Below are 27,296 nucleotides of genomic sequence, written 5' to 3'. Positions count from 1 at the left end.
ATATAATCTCTCTGTTTATATCAAATATATAGCTTAATTAGTTAGGTTATTTAGGCGTGCATATTTTTGTTTATATCCCTTCCCAGAGAGAGGATTGTCTTTATATCTGTATATACAGGATTATATTTCATACATAAATACAGTATGTTTTACATATACGCACAGATTACCCACCAATTTAAATCGGTGCACTTAAGTGCACCCACATCTGCCGTGAAAGAGACACGAGTTCCTTTAAAGGGGGCAATCACACGTGCAACTGGAGCGACAGCAGATCTGAGCTAGCCTCCACTGCTTCTTGCCAGGAAAGTCAGGAGTAGAGGCAGCCCTTTGTTCAAAGGGCCCTACCGGGTTAGGACGACTTGGGACGCCACATCCCTGGAAGCGGCAACGCAGAGAAGGAACTTGTGAGATGAAGGTCGCTGGGTCCCACCCCTTTCCTGCGGAGTTTCCCTTTCCTGTCCTTAAGCGCACCCTCCCCTGTCCCTTGTCCCCAGCCCCGCGAGTCTGGGCTCCGGACGGCGCCCTGACTCCTTCCTCCTCCCCTTCGCTGGGCTCCGGGCGATCGCCCCGCGCTGGTGGGGCTCCCAGTCCTCGGGAGCCGGCTCCTCTGCGCGGCCCCAGCTCGAGTTAATAAACAGTTAAGTTTGGAAGACTCAGCAGACACGTTGAGGGGGAGTTACCCAGCCCAGGCAGCAAAAACATCCCGGCGCATTCCTGGGGAGTCCTCTGCTGCCAGCATCTGATTAGAACCATATCTCGCCGGGAGTGGCCCGCGGCTCCGAGGCTCCCGGGCCGGCGGCTATTTAAGCGCGGCCGCCGTGTCGGCTGCGCGGTAGCCAGGCGGCTCAGGCACCCCCGGGAAGTCATGCTCGCATCGCGGAGGCGCTAGCTAGCCTGTGAGTAGCTTTCCGATCCTTCTTCCCTTTGGCTCCATTTTTGGCGACCTCTTTCCCTCCTTTGCTTCCCCCACTCCGCTCCGCCTTGGGATGCAGACCTCGGACTGCTGGGGCATCTTAGAAAGGAGACGGTGTACTTGGGCAAACAGGCGGTTTTGTGGCCTGACATCCGAGGAATGCTCCCACGAAATGCGTTTATCTTTGGGGTCGGAATCCAGATGTCCAGCTAGTGACATTTAACAAGCGCCTCGTGTGTGTGTGTGTGTGTGTGTGTGTGTGTGTGTGCGCGCTTGTTGAAAAGCTCTGTGGGCAGCCCGGATCGGACGCTGGTGTGGCTGCTGACCGCCTAATTAACTCCTCCGAGGGGGGTTATTTTTGCCGTGTGACAAAGGCTGGGGACCTGGTTTGTGCCCGCGAGAAGCTTTTTCCCGGTGACTGACAACGTATGGCATTAAAACGTGAACTTTGTCTTACACCCGATTCTTAAGAAAGTATCTGCCCAAGAGACTGAACAAACTTGTTTGAAATAACTCCAAGTGTTTAAGTGGTGTTTGCCTGCTTGCTGTAATCTGGAAAGATTAAGTAAGAATTTTGGAAAAGGGGAAAAAAATGAATGGGTTAAAACCGTAGAGCCCCAGCCAACATAGCGGGTTTCATAGCCTAGAGCCGACTCTGTTATTTGTTTCTGTCGTCCTTTCCTCTTGACTTAATTCTTAGCCTGGAATTCAGGTCCGCCGTCAATTTTAGCAGGGAGCCCTTTGAGTCCAAAGAGAAATCGAACTGGATTAAAAACACTTAAAGAATCTGGATGTTATCTCCACCCCATCCATTCCCCTCCTCCCCCCACCTTATCCTCTTTCTTTTTAGTTTGTGTTTGGAAGGAAGAGAGGCACTCTGTAAAACGAGCAGAGCAGAAATAAGCTTCCAGACACATGGAAAGACTTAAACATTATGGAGGGGCGACTTCATGAATAGTAAATGTTGTTATTGCACTATAAAGTGACTTAATGAAAAAATTTCTGGCCCTAATCAGGCAAAGCAGGGGAGGTGGGGGGAGAGGGAGGTAAGACAGAGCTAACTCAAACAGAAGGAATGGCTGAGGAAAGAAGGCAGCTGCAGAAATGCCCTCAAGAGGTCCGATAAGGCTCTTGGAATGGCTTTGATGGGGTATGTAATTGATCTTCCTGCAGGCTTGAGGTTTGCTCCCCACACAGGAGCATCTACTGGCTGCTGGGGCAGGAGGGACGAGCTGGGAATGGGGGAGACTGACAGCTACCAAATGGCTTGCCTCCACGCTCTGTGACACCTCCACCTGGCTTCTGAAACCAGCAGCCAGACCTTGATCAGGCTTCTCTTCTCTAGGCCTGGTGCCCGCCCCCTCCGCCCCCAGGTTCTGTCTCTCCCTCTTTGAGGGGAGATAGATAGGCCTCTATGATACTGCAAGAAAGTTTATTGCCATGAGAATTCACAAGTATTTGAGATTGAGCTCTCCTTCATCTTTGGGGAAGGATCCTTTGGGTTGAAGTGCTACGTATGTGCTAATAAATAATGGTACACCTAATGCAATGTGCAATCTTGTTGAGAAAGCACAAAGGAGGCCTAGTGGTTTTTTCCAATGTGTATTTCTGGAACAGATTACTTCTAAATCCCTAATCAGTATCCTCCTAAGGCAGACTGGATTCTTTTTCTTGTTGGTGATGAATAACTTCACTTCCCCTTCCCTTCCCACTCCCAACTCTCTCCCTTCCTATCCAAATGGATGCCCTAGCAACCAGTTCTTCTTAAGCTATACCCTCCTCCATTTTAAAGTAGATGGTAGGAGAATGTCTTCCAACTTTGAGCTGTGACACATAGGTAGTCGCCATTCTGGTGATCTTGGACACAGCTGATCTTCTCCTGAGGATGTGAGATAGGGAAGGGAGCCACAGCACTTGTTCAAAGCCTTGCCTCATTGTTAAGGACAGAATCCAGGGTCTGCATTTCTACTCAAGACTTTTTATAGTTGGAGATTCAACTAAAAGTCCAAATTCCTGTGCATTAGGCTTATGTCTTGCCTTGCCCAAAAGGTTGAATGGATTTCAGCCACCTTGTTTGGGTTGAAGGGAATTGCTTTCAAGACACTTGTTGGCATGAAGGAAGGTGGTACAGGGACCCCTGGAAGCTGCTGACCAGCTGGTTGGTGTGATAGTTATTGGCCTGCTCGGCCATGCCTGCCATTACCTGAAGACTTAGAGAGTGGGAAGACGGAAGCCTTGGTCATGGCTGCTGGTCAGCAGGAGGCTTTGTGGAGACATGGGCTGTTGGTGGTACAGCCAGTATGTGCTGCTTCATTTCTCTTTCTACCCTCATATGTCTGTAAGCCTACACTTGCTACGATGATATTTTTCACCTTGGTAGTTTTGAAGTTTCCATGTGTTTCCCTTCCTCAGTCTCTCTTGACTTGAGGATTTAATTAATGCTTTTCTTAAAGACAAACCTAGGATGCTGAAATACTTGAGAAGGCTGCCAAAGACAGAGCTCCAGGGTGTTAAGTTGCCCTAAGGGGCAGCAGAAGATGCCTCCCCAGGTGGAAAGCCTTGAAACTGGACCAGTTAGGGAGGTTTCGGTATTTGACCAAATGCATAAGGCTCTCCACACTCCAAGCAGAACCAGAATGAGAACTCGACTCGAAATATGAAACACCTGAGGAACAGGATGTGGTATTTGAAAATTCTCTGGCGCTGCTGTGTAATGCTAAAGTTGAAGCTGTGCCACTGGATTGCACAGAGGTTGGCCAAAATCACATTTAGCCGAAATAGCTGTAACCTCAGATCTATGTATTTAAGGGTAACCTAACTCATGGTAATGTTTCCTGACTGGATTAATCCTGTGACTCAGAAGGAAAGCAGGCCATCGAGCCTCCTTCTATAAAGAGTACGCTGATTTCTGGTGAGGGGAACAAACGACGCTGCGTGTGGACACAAAGGGCTGGCACACAGGCCGTTTCTGCCTCACACCTTGCTCAGCCAGGGAGTGGTTGCGAGTGTGGGTTCTGGGGCCCCATTGCCTGAGTTCAAATCCCAGGGACAGCACTGCTTCTCATGTGACCTTGAGCAAATTGCATCATTTCTCTGACCTTAAGCTTTCTTATCTGGAGAGAATAATAATACCTATCCCCAGGTTTGTTGGGAAGACTGTTAATCCGGTATGCTTAGAATACTTTGTTCTGATGTTTTGTTTTCATGTTGCCCCCTGAACCACTGAATTATGTATCTTTGTGAAAACTAAAGGCGGAACGGGGAATGTCTTTGTCAAAGTTGGGCACCGCCTGTCTACCTGAAAAATGTTAATCACTTAAGCACTTAATATTAACAAAGCCAGGGAGTTTGCTGTGCTTAACACTAAACCGACTGGGAGTTACTCTCTGTTCTCTGCCTGGAGCCTGCAGTTTGCTTTGGTCAAGCTGACCTCCTCTGGTCTCATTTAAGTCTTTGCCTCCACCCCCTACCCCCAGACCCCCTACAGAGAAGGAGCAGTCCTTCCCCCTGAAGTCAGCATTATAGCAGAAGGAAGTGGGAAGGGAGAGGACCACGGGAACTAAACTGAGGGGCTAGGCCAGAAATAAAAAGTCTTCTGAGTACACAGGGCCCCATACTGTCCTTGCCCACGTAGCTGGGCAGGTTGCCATGGTTACTCCCTTCCCGAATCTTTCCCCCACCTTGGAAGGAAGCCTGTCACTCTAGGGTAAGCAGAATCTGAACAAACTGCTTCCTGGTCTAAAAATGGAAGTTACTTTTTTTTTTATTAAGTGAGGGAGAATCTCCTCTCTACCTACCTCATCCTTCTCATCTAAAGTTATTTTCATCCAAAACTGTAATCCAGATTGTCCAACTCTTGCAAATTCTTACATCATCACGACACAAACATTATGGCTTATGAAATTTCAGGAACATAAAAGCTGTTGCCTCAATATAGAGCAAGCCAGTCAATGTTTTTCTGCTGCTGTAACTTACAACTTAGCCCCTAAGCTAGCTAGAGGCAAGTGACCTTTAACTGCTTTAAACTAGCAAGAGTTCTGAGTGAACAGAGCAGGCTGAGTGAGCGATCAGTGGCAGCGGAGCTACGGTGAGGCAGAATGCACGAGGGCTGTCACTTATATTTTTAGGTAACCATGGAGGAAAAGGAGCCGGTAGGTTAGGAAGTAAGAATACTGGAAAAGCTGGGTTTGAAATGTTCTCCAACCTGAAAGAGATTTGGGTGAGGAATTTACGGTTTAATGTTTTCTCTGGGTAAAAAGCTACCCTATTTCTCCCTGGCAATGTGATGCACAGTGTTATTCTGAAACAGACTTAGAACTTTATGTAACCGATGAGCCGTGTAAGTTCTCATTTAACAGTCAGATTCATTCATTCTTTCAAGATTGGACACGTAGTTAGCTAGACTGTATAGTTCACAGCTAGAAAGAACTCATCTCAGACTAGCTTTCAGAGTGCGGTCTCCAGACCAGCTACATCGGCATCACTTGGGAACTTGTTTGAAATGCAAATTCTTGGTTCCCATGCTACATCCACTAAAGCAAATATGAGCAGTAGGGCCCATCCAGCTGTATTTCAGCAAGCCCTTCACATGATCTAAGAGTAACTTTCATATTTCAGTTGTTCAGTGGAAACCATAACAAAGTAACTGAATTCCTACAGTCATGGAAATAATAAAGCATTTAAACATCGCTCAGTTTAACTGAATCTTAGAAAGATGAAAAAGCACAAACCTTGACATTTTTCCTGCTATCTCACATAATTGCTTTCTTGATTCTAGGAAAACCGATCTACTCCTTAGTTTTATATTGTCACCTCGCTTCCAAATCCTTTTCCCTTTGGGGTTTTTAAAAAACATAATTAATCTCCATTTATTAGAAGACTGTCCCAGTTGCTTCTTTTTAAAAAGATTTCCGTAAACTAGATCATTACTCTTGAACCAGATGGTTCTCTCTAACCTATAAAACTTTTTATTTTGTTTTTTCATGCCTTGCCCGGAGTGCAGATGTAGGCCTTGCCATCATGGTAAATGAATCTGCTGCACTTAGTTTTTATAGCGCTTTATGGTTTATGAAGTACTATTCCATTCTCCCATTTGACTTTCACTTGAAATAACTTAAGGTAGAAAAGATATCTCCATTTCTTAGCTCCAATATGATCAATCAGCCTGCCCAAGGTCATACCATTAAGTGGTAGAGCCAGGAGTCAAGCGTGAATCTTTATGAGTCAAATCTTGATGGTTGTCAGAATATTTAGTAAATACCTGTTACGTGAAGTATGTTGCTAGGCTAGCAACGGAAGAACTCCCAGTGAATAGAAGTCTAGAAGGAAGTCTAGAAGAAATTCTATTTTACGTGAAGTAAAGAATGTAGACTCTGCTCCTGCAGTGGAAAGTGCTACTCAATGTCTCTGACCCTTAGTCACCTCACCCTCCTTGCAAAACAGTCCTAAGAATGACCAGTGTTAATCAGAGACGGGTGTTTAGCAGAGATCACACCTTAGACTGAAAGATACAAGGGTGTGATCTAGAAGGAGAGAATTGGAACTCTGGCTTTGAAGAGGCAGCATAGGTTAGTGGTTAAGAGCTTGGGCTTTGAACTACAAATGATGGTGTCCACAACCCAGCTTTGCTATTGAAGGCAAGGAATATAACAACTGAGCTTCATTTTCTCCGTCAATAAAACGAGTTGCCTCCAAACTAAAATTAAAGGAGAAGCCATGAAAAAAAAAAAAACAACTTCCTCAGAGCTGCTGCTTCAGAAATGTACCTGCTCTAGGACTATAATTCTCAATGAAATAACTAAATTGATATTGGAAAGTGGTCTTGTTCTCATTGTTTGTGGTCTTTAGGCAAGCTAAAATCTAGAGATGAACACATTCAGGCTGAAAATGAGACCATCTTTCTTACCTACCATGAAACTATTAAATGTGAAGGTCAAGCAAGAAAATGTGGCAATGCTTCATAAACAAGTACAGGCACATAGATGTTAATTCTTAAGGTACCACTTAAATCTCCCCTGGGCAGGACAGTTAAGTCCTCCTGAGGTCTAGAATTAATCCATGCCCAAGTAACTGGAAAGTTAAAAATATCTTCACTAATGTATCCATGTTGGGTGCATCTGCCTTCCTTGTTCTAAACATTTCACCCAAAGGGTCTCACTTATTTTTCATATTTGAAGTTTCCTACTAAGGGACCAAGAGCTGTTCTAATCTTCTATAATATGTAATGCAGATGCTAACATGTATTTTGTTACCATTTAGGGCAGCAGAAATAAGCCAAATGTGTTTGACTATTTGTCAGAGGGCTCTCATAGTCCTATGAAGAATGCCACACCAGTCTGGCTTTGGGGCACAGTGTTAATCCAGATGAGAAACATGTAATTTACTTGTAGATCAGAGGATCAGAAGTTGGAATGGTACACATAGTAGGTGCTCAAAGCTCCCTAAAAGGAAAATGCCAGCTGTGCTTTACTACATCAGCATTGGGTGGTGGTAGTGTTATTTTTTGTTTTTGTTTTGGGATTTCTTTTTTTACCCTTTGCTTCTGAAGTCAGAGATCTTAAATAAAATCCCAGTTTTGAAGTAGAAAACAAATAGAACAGGCTCTTCCATCCATAGCTGGTTGACGATAAGGAGATTTAATATTGATTTCTGCCTGGACCAAGGTTCAACTATAGCTAAGGCTTTTCAGAAGAATTCGTGTACTTGAATTGAAATGATAGTTTTATTCAATGTCCAACCTGTCTTCTGAAGGATATCTTGATGCATAGATGTTTGCTTGGCTGCCTGATAACTTGTTCTTGGGGTTTCTGATTTGCCCAGGTGATCTAAAGTTTTCATTGTTTGTAATTGAAAGTTGGCTGAAAGCATTTACCTAATACCTGCTAGGGAACACATAAGTGTCAACAATTGCTGCCTACATGAAATTCAGAGAAAATGACAACAGCTCAACTAACATATGGTTTTATTATAATTAAGTGCTACAGAGTGGTACAGAAAGAAGAGGACGCAGGTGTGATGATGGATTTGGCTTTCAAAGGAATGGTGGAAGCCAAATCAGCAAAGGTAGGAAGAAAAATGCATTCTAGGCAGAAGCTCATAAGTACATCATGCAGATGTATGCCCAAAGAATACTGATTGGCCAGTTTGGCCAAGAGAAAGTACAGGTGGTAGAGAGGTAAAGGGTGATATCATTTGGAAAGGAGAGATGGACTGCACTGGGCTTTGGATGTCAGGGCAAGGACTTAGATCTTTATCTGCTAAGCGGTAGATCTCTTTATTAAATCCGGAAAACAAAATGCTGACTCAGATCAATTAACCTGGCTGTATTGGCAGGATGAGTTTGAGTAGCGATTGCTTAGCAGTTGAAGAAAGACCTGTTCTTTCATGAAAAATCAGCAAGGTAAAGAAAAGATTTTAATATTAAGGAACAAATTGCAACTGTGTATTACCTCTAATGTTTTAAGTGCACTCCTTCTACCAGACTGCATGGGGGCTACAAAAGTAGGATAAATGATTCCCTGACCTCAGAATTTCATGGAGTTAAGGGAAGAGTTCCACATGAATCAGAGGACAACAATAGGTCAAGTGTAGAGAAATGGTAGGGTCAGTGAGAGGTAAGTGAAGACCTAAGACAACACATCTTGAGTGAACTTTGAATGACAGGTAGGCATTCAAGTAGGTGAAGGCAGTAAGTATTACAGGCTAGGGAGGTAACAAGAGAAGACACTGTGTACTTGTGTGTGCACGCACATGTGTGTGTGTGTGTGTGTCCAGGGTAAATGGAAGAGATCAGCTTCTCCAGGGAACAGGTGGCTATGTATATATCTACTGTGAGCTCTAAATATACAAGGCTTTGCATTTCAGATTGACTGTGAATAGAGGAATTGAACACTGATGCCTGATTAATACAAAATCAGGAAGACCCTGAGGTCTGATAGGGCACCACTACAAGAATTCAGCTATGAAAGTGGGTCAGAGACAACTAGAGGCTCTTAACAACTTAGATTCTCATTGGATCCTTTTGAGAAGATGGAAGGAAGAATTAATCCCACAAAGAGCTTTTTTACTTCAAGTATTCTAAATATGAAATACCTGTGCTGTGTGTATAAAAAATATAACACTGTACTAAGAGTTGGCTAATTGTGAGGAACAAGGTACGTGACACAAGATAGTATAGCTTTTTTGGAAGCAGGAACTTGGAATGGCGATGAAGCAAGACTGGGGAGGAATCCCGGAACTAAGTAAAAAAAAATTGTTTTTGGTGGAGAGGGAGGAGAGGTATGGAAATAAAAGGTAATTATGGAAAATAGAGGGTCGAAAATTTGCCAGATTCAATAGATATGTGAACAGTCTAAGATAAAATCTTAGCTTCATTCTAAGCTACAGACAATACTGTTGTGGCTCTTTTAGGTATATCCATGAACAAAAGAAAATCTGTAGTTCAGTTTCCAGATAGTGTGTAGAGATAGAAATCTTCAGCTTTGTATACAAGAACTCTTTAATAGAAACAATGGATGCAACTCTGCTCTGTTTTAGGATCCAAATTCTTATATTTCATGCAGCCAACACTTGTTGAGCGCCTTACTATTTGGGGTGATAATAAAGTCCATTTTCTTGATGAAGGCTAACCTTAACCAACTGTTACCTAATATTCTCTTGCTAATGCTCTCGTAAACTAGGTAGTGCTCCTTAAATATCTAAAGCCGCTAGTAGGGACCCATGGTTACATTTTCAAAATATTGCTTCATTTAAATCCACAGTTCAGTAGTTTGGCCTGATCTGAAAGTGACCCTGTTGTACTCTTAGAAAAATCTGGTAATTAAGAGTGCCACAGAACATGTTTGGTTCTAGAATATAGAGGTTTGTGTCATCTCTGAATTGCTTGTACTCCTGAAGTGACAAAACTGATGCCAAATGAGCATATGTTTCTTTCCTGTGTTTACGAAAAGAGTGTTGATTCAGAACTCTGGATTTTAAGATAACTTTGCAGGAAACATCATTGACATTCCTTCATAACCTAGCACATCACAAGATTTTTTCCTCCCACTGGCTCTGTCACATAGATGGTCTTCCAGATTGCAATATTATTATAGGAGATTCCCAAATATTTAATGTAAATATCTCCCATCATTAATGTTTTAATGTCATCATTTTAAAACTGTCTATTGAAGAGGGTAATTAAACCCTTAAGACAAAATTTTCATCTTTCCATGGTTGATATTAATAAGAAAACAATATATAGAATTCCTTGAAGTCATCTAATTTTGCCTTCTCTTCTAAACATTGTTAATGGCAGTGAAACTTTCTACCCTAATCAGAAACATTTCCTCTGAAATACTTAGTGCCAGTAGTAACTATTACTTGCTTATTCTCTCTCCCCTGCCTATACTGTAAGCCCCTTGAGAGTAGAGACCATATCTATTTTTGTCACTGTATATATAGCATAATACAGTGCTTGGAACACAGTAGGTATTTGATAAACACTAACCAGATCGCCAGGTTAATGAGTGACTCAAGCTACTCTCATCTGCAACATTAATTGGAATTTATTATAAAGGGAGCGAAACAGAGAACTTCAGCTTGCCTTATCTGTTGGTATAAGCAAAATAGTTTTGAGTCTTTTTTTTGACTTTAAGGTTATTTATAATGAGCAATATCCCTAGGCTCCTCTAGTTTATATCTGCTCAGGTCCTGAGAAAAGCCAACAAGCTGTTACTGAAATTATCCACATGGTGTGGTCTTTTCAAGTCCTTGGTTTAACTTCTACCACTGGAGTATTCATCATGGCGCATACATCTATCTAACCCAATAGATATTATCATAAGGGTCAATAATAATCATAGTGGCAAATAGTTTTCAACCTGATATTTCATCCAAGGACAACTTCTTATTCTCCTCCTGTTTTCTCCTTTTAAGAGCATCTACCAAACTATTTACTAAAGAACTAATAAAAATTGAGAAAATAGATGAAACCTTTGGCTCAGTACTGAATAATTAAGGTTATCCCTTTAACTTACACAATTTCTGCTCAAATCAAAGAAAGCTGCCTTTTAAAATTTGTATGTGCAGCTGTACTGAACATACAAATTAGGTTCTTTAATTCTTAAATTAGGTTGCCACCTTGTTCCTATCTACACAGACCCCATTGGATCCAAGCAAACCAGTCTGGAAATAGGCAATAGACCATACTCTGATCAACTTTGAAAATGCTAGCATAAGAGTTTTTTCAAACCCTAGTGAGCAATTGATTCAAAACTTACTGTTCATTTCTTTTAATATATCAGGAGCTTTTCTCAACAATTTTGGATAAGTAAACATTTAACGAAGTCTAAGATGACAGTGTGGAAAACTTGCTGTGAGCAGCGTTCTGCGTGCTCGCAGAGATGTTCAAGTTCAATTTGTAGGTTCTCTTAGCTTTTGAGTTTAATTTCATGTGACTGATACTAGAGTAGCTTTATGATTCTGTCTTTAGCCCAAGTAAGACTACAGATTTGCCTACATTTTAAATATTGCTATCTGACAAATTAGTACATCTCTAAGGAATTTAAATTTAAAAATGCAGAAAGGCACATGTCACCCTAATATCACTATTCTAATTGTATAAGAAGCAGAAATCTGTTTCTCACCCTACTGCCACCCTTCTTAACCAGCATTTCCTTGCTACTCTTCCTTCTAGTCTTTCAGTAGTTATATGGAGAAACATATATACAATGGGAAAATGCTATCTATTCTGCTTTAAGCAAGGAGCTATAATGACATGACTACTTTAGTCAATAGCTGCCTTTTACAAGTTCCTTTAGTCACTCACGTTTCAAATATTATTATACTTACATAAGTTTTTATAAAACTGACATTATGGGAATTCTTTTTCTAGGGCCTTAGAATGAAAGTTATAAGACATAATGGCCTTTGATTTTTTTTTTTAAGCCACCTTTAGGACATGTTGTTTATTTGAAGTTTGAGGGTCACCAAGCATCATAGCTTGGCAAGATGGGATAACCTTGAATCTGACAGTTGAGATGGTTAGACCTTAACCTTTCAGTTAAAAGGCTTTGTTTCCAAAAGATTAACCAAGTAATTAAATGAAAGAAACCGGCAGTTTTGAATCACTCAAAATGGCAAGTTCATACAACTATCATACTACAAAGCTATCTGACTCTTTGATACCACGGCTCCATACACAGATTTGTCACCACCCGACCTCTCCACCATTGCTCAAAACCTCAGAGTCTTCTCAACACCGGCTAGACAAAATAGAGTTCTGTTAGCCCACCCTAATCCAGTCTGGCCTACTTTTCAACCTTTTCCCATCGTATAACCCAGCACGGGTTTGGTATTCTAGCCAAGATTACATAAATATTCTTTTCCCATTGCTATCAACTCCTCTTTCCCAAAAGTATTTTCTAGCTAACGCCCATTCCACCTATCTGAAGAACTAGATTAATTCTCTCTTTTGCCTGTATTGTTCTAAAACAAAGACATTAAGAGCATAGATATTAGACTCATGTGACTTTCAGGGGGTTGATTAACTTCTGTACTTCAGCTTCCACTCTTGTCAGAAAGGGATGAAGATACCTTCTTTTTTTTTTTTTTTAAATCTTCATCCTTCCTGTTTTTAAATTTATTCATTTATTTATTCATTTATGGCTGCGTTGGGTCTTCGTTTCTGTGCAAGGGCTTTCTCTAGTTGCAGCAAGCGGGGGCCACTCTTCATCGCGATGCACGGGCCTCTCACTGTCGCGGCCTCTCTTGTTGCGGAGCACAGGCTCCAGACACGCAGGCTCAGTAATTGTGGCTCACGGGCCCAGTTGCTCCGCGGCATGTGGGATCTTCCCAGACCAGGGCTCGAACCCGTGTCCCCTGCATTGGCAGGCAGATTCTCAACCACTGCGCCACCAGGGAAGCCCAAAGATACCTTCTTATAGGACTAAATGAGAGAGACATAGCATCACACCTGGACTATAATAAACATTCAATAAATTTAACTTTTAAAACGTTGGTATTCCTTCTGTGTTTCTTAAAAAACTATTTCTTTTTGAATTTTATTTAATTTATTTTTTTATACAGCAGGTTCTTATTAGTTATCCATTTAATACATATTGGTGTATATATGTCAATCCCAATCTATCTCCCAATTCATCACACCACCCCCCCTAAAAAAACTATTAAAGCCATCCCCAACCCTGAACTCCCAACCCGCTTTACTCTACTCTCTTTTTCCAGAGCATCTGTCACCTTCTTAAAGACTATAATCCATTTATGGCTTTCCCCTGCTAGAGTGTAAACCCTATAAGGGAATAGATCTTTATTTTGCTCACTGACATATCCCAAGCGCTAGAAGAGTGCCTGGCACATAGTAGGGATGTAGATTTATTACATGAATTAACTTGATGGCACTGACCACTGGCATTCAGGGGCTAACTTTGTTTCCAGTCTCTAAATCGTAATGGCTTTGAGCAGGGATCAGTCACTAAATCCCATATGCTCTCAGCAACGTATGAAAAAAAGCTGCCCGTATTTGAAGGCCTTTTTAATTTTCTATTAGCATGGCTTCAGAGCAAACTCTAGGGTAGCCAATGATTTACCATCTGTGGAGTCACACTGAGTGAGCACAGTGTAAGACAGATGACATGCTCTTAAGAGTCAACAGGGGTGGGGACTTCCCTGGCGGCGCAGTGGTTAAGAATCCACCTGCCAATGCAGGGGACACGGGTTTGAGCCCTGGTCCGGGAAGATCCCACATGCTGCGGAGCAACTAAGCCCGTGCACCAAAACTACTGAGCCTGTGCTCTAGAGCCCGTGAACCACAACTGCTGAGCCCGCATGCCACAACTACTGAAGCCCGTGTGCCTAGAGCCTGTGCTCTGCAACAAGAGAAGCCACCACAATGAGAAGCCTGTGCACCGCAACTAAGAGCAGACCCAGCTCTCCGCAACTAGAGAAAGCCCGCGCACAGCAACGAAGACCCCATGCAGCCAATAAATAAATAAATAAATAAATAAATAAATAAATAAATAAATAAATAAATAAATAAATAAATAAAGGAAAGAGTCAACCGAGGTGGCATTTGACTCTTAAGGGATTTCTTAGGTGGAGGTGCAAATGTAGAATGAAATTTCAGTTAGAGAACCTCAACACTGGAGAGAATGACCCTGAGAAAGAAATTTTATTCACATCCTACTTGTGATAATTAGTCCTGAAAGTAAAACTTTGCTTATCTTAGACTGAGAAAGCATGTTAGTGTTGTTTCTCTCACTGTTTTCTTTGGTGGAACTCATTGTCTACACACTTCTATAGTTTAAGGATTACATTCTGTTTTTTAAAGACATTACAACTATATTACAAACTACTATATATAAAATAGATAAACAACAAGGTCCTACTGTAGAGCACAGGGAACTACAGTCAATATCCTGTAATAATCCATACTGGAAAAGAAAAAAAAAACATTAAAACTATAAACATATTCCTAACTTCAAGTTTTATTGCAGTAGAAGGCATCATTGGGTTATAGAAAAGCTTGATCATTACTTTTTTAAGGATTTGTTTTAACCTCCTGGTCCATAATGTTGAGTCTTTTTAATAAAGATTGGATTAGGAACTTAATAGTGGCTTTCAAAGACTTGTCTTTGCACAGGGCTATAGAGTTCAGCTAAGGAAACAAATGATCTAATTGCATTCTCTGATGCTAGAAATGCCTACATAATAAAACTAGAAAAGAGCAGATGCCACTGTGGAGTGAATCTAAACCTTCAAGGACCAACCGAAGTTCCTTTTATTTAATGACCATATATAATAGGGATCGTAAAGAGAAGCTACAAATGAAGTCCTTATCTAATCACTTATATCCATTCATGTTTTCCTCAAGTATTTAAATGTCAATTACTTAGCAGACACAGAATTTTGCAACAGGTCATTAATGGTTCAGAGAACAGATGAGATTGCTCTAAAAGCTAATGAAACCGCTTGCTTAAATATTACATTTTTTATGAATCAAGTAAATTTCCTTCACAGTGAATCATTGATGTTGGCATTCCTGTGTAGACTAATCAGAAACCTTTTTGTAGTTGAATATAAATATGACATCTCATAATAGGCCAGGAGGTCTCAGTGCAAGCCCAGCAAAGTGGCCGGCAGTAATGAACCATGCCTACTAGTTCATCTCATGCTAAAACTGTAGACCCATGTGGCACCCCCATGATTTGTCATCTTAAGAAGGCAATGAAACCCAACAGGGCTGGTGTACATGCAGCAGGCCTGGGAGAAGGAAGAATTCTCACTTCATCTGCTTATTCTGGGAAAGTCTCCTCATAGTAAGTCACATTTTTGACCAATCGCTTGCCCTAAAGCCAAGCCTTGACCATTAGGTGATACTTGTGACTGTGAGTGCTAGGCAGGTTATAAATAAGAACAATGCAAAGGGCAAATACTCGACACAATTTCTTTTTTTTTTTTTAATTTTACTGAAGTATAGTTGATTTACAATGTTGTGTTAATTTCTTACAGTTTCTAGCCAAAGCTCTGAGAACTAGAAAACAGACACACTTCACAGGCTTTTAGTGCAACTGTTAGACAATACAGTATTCTCACTATTAACTTAAGTCTAATTCATTCAACGGGGAAGGAGTAGAGAGTTAACCAGCATTAGACTCACACTAACACTATTTGCAGCTGGAGATGATTTTGAATAACACATTTTAAAAGACACAGACATAGATCTAATAAATGAGCCTTTACAGTCCAAAAAGCCAGAGAAACTAGATTGTCCAAGTATATAAATTTATCATTTCAAATCTGTTAAGCTCTTTGGGAAGTAGCAATTCTTTTGTCTCTATATGAATTGATGGTTTATTTAGTTAATGCATTTATTGCCTTTTAAAATACCCAAACTGAGTTGTTTATCAGGCTACCAGTGTAGGTTTGTAGGAAACAGCACACTGCATTGAATATTACTTCATGTAAATATAAAGTTAAGACACTGATTACTTCTTCAATCTTGCAAAATAATATCTAGGTCAAACGTAAAAAAAAAAAAATTATGTTGGACCTGGGGAAGAAGAATATCATTTTTCTAGGCTCCTCAAAGTCATTGGTTAATGCCACCCGAGGAACTTATCTTTAAAAAAAGAGAAAAATAGTAAATGAAATATTCAAGACTTGAGCCTTTGAAAATGGTGTATAATGACATAACCAGGGCAATTTTCTTAGATACCTTGTTTTTATGCAGCTGGTACAAATTTGATTTTTTTTTTCCCCTTTCTCCCAGCTCTGGAATGATTTTAATATTAGAAGAAATGACTTAAGAACACAATCCAGTGGAATATATATGTTAGAAAATCTTCAAAGTCTCTCTTTAAATTCCAGAATAAACTTTTCGAAATCTGTACAGATTAAGGTGATACTTGAGATCTTTCTTTGTGTTCTTTGATTATTACAACCAAGAAAGAAAATCAGTAAGCTGTATCTTCATTTTCTAAGAACTCTTAACTTGGTGCTCTGAAACACCACCTCCATTTTAACTTTATTTGTAGAATCACTTAAATGATTGCCAAAGGTGGAATAGAAATTGACTTCCTGAAAGCTTCTTTAGATTAATAATGGTTAATGTTTGGAATCATATAGGGGTGGCTTTTTCCCAAAGGCTTTAGTAGATACAAGGTTCCCTGAATTACTCTTCCAAACTTGCCAATTGTATGTCATGATCCCTAAGGTAGATGTCTAGACATGTTTGTGGAAGGGAGGACCAGTTAATGGTGATGACTTACATGATTGTAACAGGTATAATTTTGGTTGCATTCTCATGAATTTATGTATAGAATTCATGAAACAAAACCTGTCTCACCTCCTTAGACTTTATAAGCGAAAGTCTGGTATTAAGTGGTAGGTTTTTTTTTTCTTGTAATTGGAACTACCTGTGCTCATCTACCTCTGCAGTGAATGAACCATATACAGATATTTCGATAAACTAGAACACTTTGTTACATTCATTGTTCAATGTAGTTGCTTCAACTGCGAAGCAATTAAAATCCCAAATCTGTTTCATTTAGCATGAGTTAATGTGCTGCCATATAGAATTTTTCCATCCCTCAGTTTAAAAATGCACTGACTTATCCCCATGTGTTTATTTGGTCCAATTCAGGGGTTCCCAACCCCCAGCCGCGGACTGGTACCAGTTTGCAGCCTGTTAGGAACCAGGCCACACAGCAGGAGGTGAGTGGCTGGCAAGTGAGCCACGCTTCATCTGCTGCTCCCCATCACTCATTACCACCTGAACCGTCTCCCACCCCCCATCCCCCCCACTCCATGGAAAAATTGTCTTCCACAAAACCAGTCCCTGGTGCCAGAAAGGTTGGGGACCGCTGCAATACCATTTCCCAAAAGATGAGAGAATAATGATGGCGTGTGAACCTTAGTTCAAGTTCAAGGATGCTTGTGCATTTCTGCCACTTTGTCCATCTCACTCTGCAGTAGCTTTTTTTTTTTTTTTTTTTTGGCTGCGTGGCATGCAGGATCTTAGTTCTCCAACCAGGGATGGAACCTGTGCCCCCTGCAGTTGGAAGCATGGAGTCTTATCCACTGGACTGCCAGGAAAGTCCCATGCAGCAGCTTCTTAGAGTATTTGTGTGCACACAAGTTCAAAGCAGGTGGGCTAGCTATTTCAGACCATTTTTGGAACCTGTCTCCTAAATTTTTAGCACTTGAGTGGAATTAATATATCACCACAAGAAGCAAGAAAACAAGTTGGCAGACTCGCCTTTCTCCTTGTCTAACAGAATCTGCAATTACCTGGGGATTTCTTATCTGTTAACTTATCTAATTTGGCCAGCAACCAAGAAGTAAACAAATGAGCCTATATGCTTATTTCTTCTGGATGAGTTCCCCTGGCCTTTTAGATAGCATTCTGGAGACTTCCTAACCTTCAGCATGATAGAGCACTGGTGTCCGGTGCAGGGAGAGGGCTGGTTATCAAGTTCCTGGTTCTCTGTAAACCTGAAATTCAACAAATAAGTAGAAAGTCTCTTTTTATTTTTATTATTTTTAAAAATATTTACTTATTTATTTATTTGTTTGGCTGCATTGAGTCTTAGTTGCGGCACACAGGATCTTTGTTGCGGAGCGCAGGCTTCTCTCTAGTTTTGGTGCTCTGGGCTCCAGAGCATGTGAGCTCAGTAGTTGCAGCACGCTGGCTTAGTTGCCTCACGGCATGTGGGATCTCAGTTCCCCAACCAGGGATCTAACCTGTGTCCCTTGCATTGGAAGGTAAATTCTCAACCACTGGGCCACCAGGGAAGTCCCCCTTTTTATTTTTAAATGACTCCTTTTTCCTTCATCTTGTTTGAAAACAACCAAGTCTTCTCTAAGGGAAATCAGCTAAATCATGAAGAAGATATCCTTTGACTCGTATATTGAATTATGTTTTGGCTTCTGTTTTTCTCTGTGGATTTCACTATAGTAACTACTAAATTAACCAGGTGATTCAATCTATGGTTTTTATTAGTAGGTTTTTCTCAGAGATTTGCATTTTTTCCTGTTTCTCCTCCTTAGGGCAGTTTACACTAATCACTTTGAAGTAGCGTCTTTCTCAGACTACAATAAAAGTTCATTTTTAAACGGTTAAAAAAAAAAATCCTTAAAGTGATAGTTAATATATTCAGCACACAGGTAACAGTAAGTGTTTAAAAAAAAAAAACAAAAAACTGTTCTTATCTATGGGGTTAGCAGGCCCATTGTCATTCTTGGAGATGAAGCCCAAATGCCCTGTTGGCTGTAGATATCTTGCCCAACTAGAAGAGATCGTGTCAGACGTGGAAATAGGAGCCAGTGGCAAAGTCTCTCATGGAAGGTTAATGCCAACTCTAAGGGTAGATTGAACACTAAAACAAAGGGCATATTCTACTGAAAAGGCCACTCAGAACCAGAGATAACATATTAGAATCAAATAACTTAAACTCATCTTATGTTGGGTCTACATAGGTATAAGAACTTTTTTCATGGTTTTGGTCTATGTACAGAAATGTAACAAAAAAGAAGTCTTGACTGTCTACACACACTTACTACATACACCTCAGTTTGACTACTCTGTGCAGGTGTTACAAGGCAGCTGGATTCTTCTTCCTTTAAACTCTCCAAAATACAGCACACCTCTGAAACGTGAGTTACAGAAAGATACAGAAACACTCAAGCCATGGCTTTGAAGATTACATGAACGTGGGGCTCTGCCTAGGAATGGAAACCACGGTGGAATTCAATATAATTCAGCCAGGTTATTAAAGAAGAAACTAAATATCAAGCAGTGTTTCTTGCACTGGTTTTCTGAAGAGGGAAAGTTTAAGATGACCTGCCTGCTTTTAAAATGGCCTGATATGGTATATCATAAAATAATTCTACTAGTGTATGTAAATGTTTGTTTATAGCTTAATGTTTAAAATACAAGTGCCTTATTGTATAGTACAGAAAACTATACTCAGTAATTTTTAATAACCTATAAGGAAAAAGAATCTGAAAAAGAGTATATATATACATATATATATATATATATATAAACTGAATCACTGTGCTATACACCTGAAACTAACACCACATTGTAAATCAACTATACTTCAATAAAAAATAAAGTAAAATAAAAAGAAATGCACACATACATGCATCAAAAGATACGTAGTAGAATGTTCATAGAAGCACTGTTCATCACAGCTCCAAAGTGGACAAAATTTGTGGTGTATTCATACAATGAGATATATGGCAATGATAATGAACAACATACAAGGCTGGAACTTCATAAATATTATGTTGAATAAAATAAACCAGACACAGAAGCAAAAAAATTTTTTAAGTAAATAAATAAGATGCAGGTGCTTCTAAATAACGTGCTTTCTTGAGCTCTTCTAATATCCACGTGGACTTTCAAGATGACTATTGTAATGGCACTCAAGTAGAAAGTGGAACATGTTTAACAGTTAAGAGGGCTTTCCTGGTGGCACAGTGGTTGAGAATCTGCCTGCCAATGCAGGGGACATGGGTTCGAGCCCTGGTCTGGGAAGATCCCACATGCCGCGGAGCAACTGGGCACGTGAGCCACAACTACTGAGCCTGCGCATCTGGAGCCTGTGCTCCACAACAAGAGAGGCCGTGATAGTGAGAGGCCCGCGCACTGCGATGAAGAGTGGCCCCCCGCTCGCCGCAACTAGAGAAAGCCTTCACACAGAAACGAAGACCCAACACAGCCAAAAATAAATAAATAAATTAATTAATTAAAAACAAACAAAAAACCAGTTAAGATTTACATGTGCAAGCATCATAGGTGAAATCACAGAGGGGCTCAAATGAATAAACTGTGTATTCTGAAGTCCACGTGCTAGGTGTGCTACATGGCTGGGCTGACGTCATTCAGGTTATTTCATTTGGGAACGAGAAAGCACAACTTGATACTGTGCATTCTAGGAAACAAACTGCTAAGATTCATTTGTATGATTTATTTAAAAACTAGCTTGGAATTAGGAAGAGGGGTGAGTTTTGGTAGAAGTATGTTAAAGTAACTTGGGAAGGATAGACATGAAAACAATGAACTATTTGCTGGTCAGCTGGGTAAGTATACGTAGATATGAGGGAAGATTATTGAAGAAGGTAGGAATAGTGTCAGTGTATTGGCCTAGAAAGCAAATGTGCAATGACAGTCCTTTTCCCTCACTCTGATTCATTAGTATTTTGACTACATTTTCCTGTAAGGTACAAGCATAATATCCACTGTACATTTAGATGCCAAATTCAAAGTAAAAATCATGTGTTTTTGTGTTTTTGTATCATAATGCTTCTCACATTATTGCCCTAGAGGCCCTGCAATAGAAAAATTCCAGAGGCTTCCATGTTAGTAGTTTTGCTTTGTTTATTTTTTTAATTTAAAACCCTAAAATATTTCATATAAATTGTTCAATCCTTAGAATACTCTCTTCCCTTGCCTTTAGGATGGGAGGGAAGCAGAATGGAGTATAGTGTCCCACTTTACCATCTAATAGTACAAAATAGAGTTCTTCTAAACTCAGATTTTAAAACTGGTTTACTCCATTCACCCATTCTGGTTATCTATGAACGTTTAGCTTTTTAGAATCTTATTCCTTCCACTTGCTTTTTTGGTATACTTTCTGGTTACTATCACTTCATAACTAGACCAGACTCGGCGAGGACCCACTTCTGTCACTGTCAGCATGTGTTCCCAGCGTTATGACCACCCAGTGTGAGCTACTGTGCTACCACTAAACCATGATGTCTTTTGTCCACTGAAGCAAGTGCTCTGGTGACTGAGGCAGGTGCTGCTCTCTCTGGTCCTGCAGTGGTGACCCAGGGTAGGGGGAGAAGTGCTCTGCAGAGTTCCATCATGTCCCCACAGGCCCTCTAGTCACACAGCTCGTTCAGTGTGCTCATACATATCACCCACCAGCCAGGGTACTGAGGCCTGCCCGAAGTGCCAACATATCTTCTTGGCTGGGTTAGATGGGAACCCTGACCTTTGAGCCCAGGTCTTGAGTCTAGACGTTTTGTCTTCTACCCGTTCCTCAGACATAAGGAGTTTTCCCACCCCTCCCTGCCATCCCCGCCCACACACACCACCCCATGTTGGACCACTTCAATCCACTGGCCATTTCCCAGAAATGTCTTGGCTTGGTATACAAATTTACCCACTAGATCGTCAGCTATCTCTGAGCCTAAAGCTCAAGGTGTATGGGGAAGAGCAGCCTTTGTCAAGCCTCTCCCACTCCCTCAAAAGCCATATTATCCTTTCCCCCAGAACAATGGATTCCTAATAACCTTTCCTCAGAATTAATGGGAATCACTCCTAGCTCCTTCCATAGGTGACTTGGTATCTCACTAATAGAAAGAGAAGCAGCTAATAAGGTAGTTCAAGATGGTACTTAATATTATGAACTTCACTCAAGGATGCAGTCATTACCTTACCAATCTCTCTTCCCCACATAGCTCCTGAGGGACAAGTGAAAAAAGGACAATAGCAACAGATAAGGAACAAATACCACATCGTTAGGGAGATCAGGGCCCAATAACCACCAAATGCAGAGCTCTGGTAAATCTAGGTTGAAGCACACTGCACACTAGACCAGAAATCCCCCATTCTCTTTTCCATGTCAAGTTGCACCCGCTACATCACCCTGCCCAACTCACTCAAGATACACAGAGCACATGTACCATAGCCTAGTTGAGCCATGTCCAAATGGTCCCTGGTGTCAGGGTTACCACAGCCTACGCCAAATGATCCAATGCTAGGAATGTAAAGCAGTGGCACAAACATGATTTTCAAATCTCCAAAGTATCAGTGTCACTTCCTTCCCTTTGTAGAAGGGAGCTAAAGGATAAAGTTGGATTTCAGTTTTCCTATTCTGTTCAGTCTAAGCTAGAGGAAGTCATACTCAAGAACTGGGGTAGAATGATTGGCTGAGATGTTAAAGTTGAGATGGGTATACTCTCTCATGTCAGTTAATCCAACCCCAAGCTTCATGTGTCTGTATTCACAAAAATTCCACACAGCCCAAAGACTGCAGAGATATTCCAACAGTAATTTCTCTCTTAGAGTTTGATTAAGTGTAAGGAGGGATTCTAGAATCAGTCTGCTATGCTTTTGTTCATACAAGCATATTAACTTGTGCCCAGCTTGCCAAGAGGCTAGAGCATACTCTAATTGTGAATCTACACATTCTACTTTTTCTAACCCTAGTAAAGTGTTAAAAATAAGTCATTGCACTGAAACAACTAAGTAATGTGATTGCAAAATTGATTGCAAACAATACTTCAGTTAGACTAGTGAGCTATTTTTAGACATTTCTAGTGAATTTGTTGCATTGCCCAGTCTAGAGAATGGGCCTTCATTCAGATAATATTAAGCTCCTTCTTAAAGCCTTAAACTCTCCCAAACACTTTTATTATGATGACTATTCTTTAGGCCCTGTTAGGAGATACTCCTAATACAAAGTTATTTTAAAAACAAAATGGGTGGAGGTGAGTACAAAATTAGGAGAGGTCATAATGAGTCAAGAATATTGGAAGTTGCCAACTCAAGAACTCAAACTTCCTATCGTGCTTTAAAAAAAACAAAAACAAACAAACAAAAACACTAAAAGGCCAAGCACTGAATAGTAGAGAATGTACTGAAATAATGTGAATTCTTTGATCTGTGGGTTGCATCTCAAACCTAGCCAAATACTTTCTTCCAAGCAGCCAAATTAACATTAATGAGCCAGTTTGACCAAGCAGAACTCCAGCTACATAGGCAAAAGAGAATCCAGTGACAATGTATCATTAGACCACATAAAATCCTTTTTCTGTTTTGGTTCAGAAAATATCTATGAAATTCCATGTCCAAACTATTCTGCTAAATTATCCTGTTGTTTGCTTGGTATATCTACTAAATGGGAGGTGTTCTTGGTTCAGTCTCTATATCACGGGTCTTGTACAGCCTTCTTAAAAATAGTTTTAAAAAAAGCTGACTCATACAATCTCTAGAAATAAGACACTAGAGTCTCATTTTAGGATCTAGATTTCTCCTGGTACCAACTCTTATCCACAACCAGCTGTTTAACAGTTAGACAAGTTATATACTCTTTCTTGCCCTCAGTTTCCTAATCTTTATAATGAAAGGGTGTGACCAAATTATTCCCTAGGTTTCTTCCAGCTCAGTAGTTTAACCCACTTGGTATTTCTTTAAGGGCACAAAGGATTATGGAAATTAGACTACTGTACCTCGAAGTTGTCAGTACATTAGAATCATATGCGAATCTTGAAAATATATTGGTGCCTGCATCTCTTCCTTCATAGATTCTGAACTAATGGATCTGGGTGTGACATGGACTTCAGCGTCTTAAGAGCTCCACATAAAATTCCCCAGAGGATGTGAGGTAGACCTTCTAAACTGCCAGTGGTAATGACGTAGGCTTGGATTTGACTCGGGATTCATTAGAACAGGCCTCTCTGGGTAACTTAGAGTAGTTTTTATTCCCACAGTCCTGTTCCTGTCAGAACCTACCTTCTAGAGTCACAGAAGCCAGAGTTGGACAGGATGTGGCTCTAACGGTGTTTCTACTTACTAGCTGTTCACCTACTGGCCCTGCTTGTTCTAAAATCGTTTAAACACTTGCCGTGGAAGAGCAATGTCGGCTACAACACAAGACCCCATACACGGCACATAGTGTCCGTGAAACCTAGATGTGACTTAATCACAGCTGCCATTTGTTGAGCGCTTTCTGTATGCGAGGCACTAAGGTCTCTACATCAGTTCTTACTGATTTTTATAACAGCTCTGCAAACCATATTCCCATTTTACAGGTGAAGAAATGAATATTAGATAAGTTGCCTCAAGCCACTGAGCTAGAAAGTAGTGAAAGTATGTAAGACTTCCAAGCCTGAACTCTGAGCTGCTATACTATCTCACCTCTAACCATAATTAACTGTGTGAGGAACTCTTAACTCTGGTCTGACTTGATTCCAAAGATAGGGGAAAATTTTCTGGTTCAGAGCTTTATAGGTCCTATCAGTCATGCAGCATCCTTCCTAGGGGTTAACAGCAATGATATGTGCTCTCTGTAAATGCATAACTAGTGTATACCTCCTTGACTTAGGCATGTTTTGTTCCTGAGGCCCCTACAGCAGTGTCAGCATTTACAAGAAAATCTCGTAAGGACTCCTTTTCAGTGTGTGTTAACATAGTCTTATTTCCCCAGTTAAATAGGCTGCAAAAATCTTACTGTCTACTCAACTTGGCGTTTACAGAGAAGAATAAACCTTCCTAAAAGCATAGAAAGTCAAGCAGTTAAAGGAGAATAGCTTTACATCAAATACCAGAAACTTGGCTGCATCATTTCTGGCAAGGTCCCTTATTCTCAAAAGGCTACTTTGAAGATAGTGGTGAAGGCTGTTTGCTGCCCTCTTGGACCCCAAGATCTTCCCTAGAGGTTAATATTTCACATGTCCTAGTTCATTATCTCAGCTGAGACAGACATAAAGTTCCAAAGGACAAGAAAGCACATTTCTGACCTGTACAAAGTGCTGGACACTAGCAAAGACATTTACGTTGCTTTGTTCTTGATTCTCCTTAACTCCCTTTCCTGTGTCTATTTCACGTGGCTCTTTCCGGAAAGTTAATTGATATGTTAAAGTCAATGGGATTATGACTTTGAAACCAGCTGAAAAAATACAGGTTAAAATCAGTGGAATTAAAAAAAAAAAAAAAAAGGTAAGTGCAGCAGCATATATAGTAGGAAAGGGAACACAGATCACGTTCAGTTTGAGCCCAGCGATTTATTAGTGATTGATCTTGTGTTACCGAGTCCATTTCAGTATTCATAAAATAGATACATATTCTATTCCATAGAACTGCCAGGGTAAGTGTTTTAAGGACTTGGTAGGTTAGGTGTTTGTACCATTCCCCTTAACATTAAAAACAAGTCCTCTACCATTTGTGGAATGGGGCTACCGTTCAATAAGTTCTTAACTCAAGTTATTCCTTTTACCAGCATTGAGACTGACCAAGAAAATATCTCTCTGCTCAGGATAATAGGTAAAAAGATAGACTGGGAGGGAGGTGGCAAACATGTGTCATGATATTGCTTTAGAACCCTGTAATCATTAATTAGAATCATTGCTGATACCAATACACTCCTATTGGTGGAAAAGGTAAGGAGGAATAAGGAGGCACCAGACAAATTTGTCCCTACACAAATTTGTCCCTATTCTGAGTATTGCAAGGTTCTAAATACTTGCATGAATCACTTTAAGTGCTAAATAAACTATAGCAGATTGTTTTCTAGTGCAAAGGACATAGTCATCTGAAGATGACTCACACAGTCTTCTGGTATACATTTCTCAGAGCCGTCTCAGAAACCAAAAAAAAGTGTTGCAAAATCTCTCCTGGTCATCTGATTCTTGTGCCATGGAAAGGGGAAGTCCCCACATGGTTTGTATTAAGTCCAAAATCCAAGTTAGATATCTTCACTCAAATGAAGCTAATTTTATTGACTCAGCATAGTTTCCTTTACAACTTGCTATTCTATATTGGGCCTTAAAAAGGAGTCAAAAATATACAGTAACTTTAGACCCTCATCTGTTTTCAGATGTACCTTCTTATTTCTCTTCTCAATCTTCTAAAGAAGGAAACAGACCCAAGAACTAGAAAAGCAAACCAGCTAGGTTTAGATGGGTAGCTGTTCGTGTGACCTTTTGTATATGTTTTTGAACTTTAATTAGTAATCCCTCTTTTATGATAACATCCCTTGTGTGTGTGTTTCCTGATTAATTTTTGGTCCTTGGTCAGAAGAGTCCCTGGGACTAAACCCAGTGAATGAGGCTTATACTTGCTGGTTGTCCTACACCCACTTGTTCCCCTTTATTAAAAAATTTCTTAGCTTGGGCTTCCCTGGTGGCGCAGTGGTTGAGAATCTGCCTGCCAGTGCAGGGGACACGGGTTCGAGCCCTGGTCCGGGAAGATCCCACATGCCGCGGAGCAACTAGGCCCGTGAGCCACAACTACTGAGCCTGCGCGTCTGGAGCCTGTGCTCCACAACAAGAGAGGCCGCGACAGTGAGAGGCCCGCGCACCGCGATGAAGAGTGGTCCCCGCTTGCTGCAACTAGAGAAAGCCCTCGCACAGAAATGAAGACCCAACACAGCCAAAAATAAATAAATAAATAAATAAATAAATTTATTAAAAAAAAAAATCCCTTAGCTTAATGCAATCTAGACACTTTCTTCAGCAATGCCTAGGTTTGGGAAAGCAGTCACGGGAAAAGGTAGGGCATCTTTTGGCCCCCAGGTCCCTTTTTCACGCCCAAAGCCTTTCCAAAAATCAGTTCATTATAAAACCTGCTAAAGGTTTTATGAGCACAGCTGACAATTCTGTAATATTGTTGGAAGGATTATGCATTTGAATTTTAAACATTGGATTTAAGTTGATTATTCCTATGGAGGGACCTAAGTCTGGAAGCAAGACTTCTTCTGTCTACCACATGTCAAATGGTAACTTGGACATTTGGGAAGTCTGTTCTCTTCAAACCTGTGGAGAAAGGAGAATGTTTATCACTCTGGTATACACATAACTGGATGTACATTTTTGTTAAAATTTTTCGATAAACTTTAATGGTTCTTTGTAAGGGGATTTGTCTTTGAGTCTTGGAGCCTATGGGCAGAATCTACCTTCCAATCATTTCAGGGAGCATAGATACCTTTTAAATTGTATGGCCTACAATGGAGACCTGTCCTTGGCTATTACAACCCACCATACACATCCTTTTTCTTCGAGGAATATGGGAAGATGCTAAAGGAACCTTTTCTCCCTACTTTTTTTCTCCCTTGCCCCTTGTAACTTCTCATTCCCAACAGTGAAAAGA

General features: G+C 40.6%; 1 protein-coding gene across 11 annotated transcripts in view; it reads left to right on the top strand.

Annotated features, from left to right (window-relative positions):
- Nucleotides 1–484: 484 nt before the first annotated feature.
- The window catches only part of DAB2 (DAB adaptor protein 2), a 52,905-nt gene continuing 26,093 nt past the window's right edge, over nt 485–27,296 (top strand). For 10 of the 11 annotated variants that reach the window (XM_036846623.1, XM_036846618.1, XM_036846620.1 and 7 more), the window contains exon 1: nt 485–899. The gene's annotated coding sequence lies outside the window, so the exon portion shown is untranslated. Of the gene's footprint in view, nt 900–15,125; nt 15,229–27,296 lie in introns of those variants that run through there. The other variant, XM_036846613.1, reaches the window with a different exon arrangement.

This window comes from Balaenoptera musculus, chromosome 3 (assembly GCF_009873245.2).
Source record: "Balaenoptera musculus isolate JJ_BM4_2016_0621 chromosome 3, mBalMus1.pri.v3, whole genome shotgun sequence".
Classification (NCBI taxonomy): domain Eukaryota; kingdom Metazoa; phylum Chordata; class Mammalia; order Artiodactyla; family Balaenopteridae; genus Balaenoptera; species Balaenoptera musculus.
The sequence above is the reverse complement of the archived record's forward strand: the minus strand, read 5'-3'. Positions and strand labels throughout refer to the sequence as shown.